We start from the raw sequence: 572 nt of genomic DNA, 5'->3' as shown, positions 1-572 counted from the left end.
TAGTACAATTTATATATTGAATACATTCATACTTTGTAACCAAACGATGCCTTCAAAATACGAGCTGTCATATACAGTACACTGATATAATGCAGCAGTGAATATTCAACGGGCAGTTTGAATAACTTACAATTTTCACCGTCCCTTTTTATTGTAATAAAATATTTAAATTAATAAGGAAACGCTATATTGATATTATAAAATTTAAAGGAATTCCCCTATATTGAGCAAAAAATTGCTCCTCCGGGCCGGATTTGAACCAGCGACCTATGGATGTCCAACTTTTTGACTCTACAGTCCACCGCTCTACCAACTGAGCTACCAGAGGATACTTAAAGAAAGTTGACTTTAGACCTATTCAGCAGCAGGTCCACAACGATGGGTGCGGCTGGCAAATTCCGACAAACAAGGTCAGCTGGTCAGATGATCTGTAACGTCTAAGCGATGACTCACTCACTACAGTCTCTTCTTCTGTTGGACCATTTCACGATATCTTTTTTGTTGTTTGCTTAAACTGAACTTCCGAGTAACACACAAAGTTTTTTTATCTAAACATTGTTAAATAGGTGTCA

At 37.1% G+C, this 572-nt stretch overlaps 1 non-coding gene across 1 annotated transcript; it reads right to left on the bottom strand.

The window, feature by feature from the left end:
• Positions 1–239: 239 nt before the first annotated feature.
• Positions 240–328, bottom strand: Trnay-gua. Its single transcript is given in 2 exon segments — positions 240–275; positions 292–328. It is a non-coding gene; the product is annotated as a tRNA-Tyr (tRNA).
• Positions 329–572: the final 244 nt, after the last annotated feature.

Source organism: Homalodisca vitripennis, chromosome 5, assembly GCF_021130785.1.
Source record: "Homalodisca vitripennis isolate AUS2020 chromosome 5, UT_GWSS_2.1, whole genome shotgun sequence".
Classification (NCBI taxonomy): Eukaryota; Metazoa; Arthropoda; class Insecta; order Hemiptera; family Cicadellidae; genus Homalodisca; species Homalodisca vitripennis.
The sequence above is the reverse complement of the archived record's forward strand: the minus strand, read 5'-3'. Positions and strand labels throughout refer to the sequence as shown.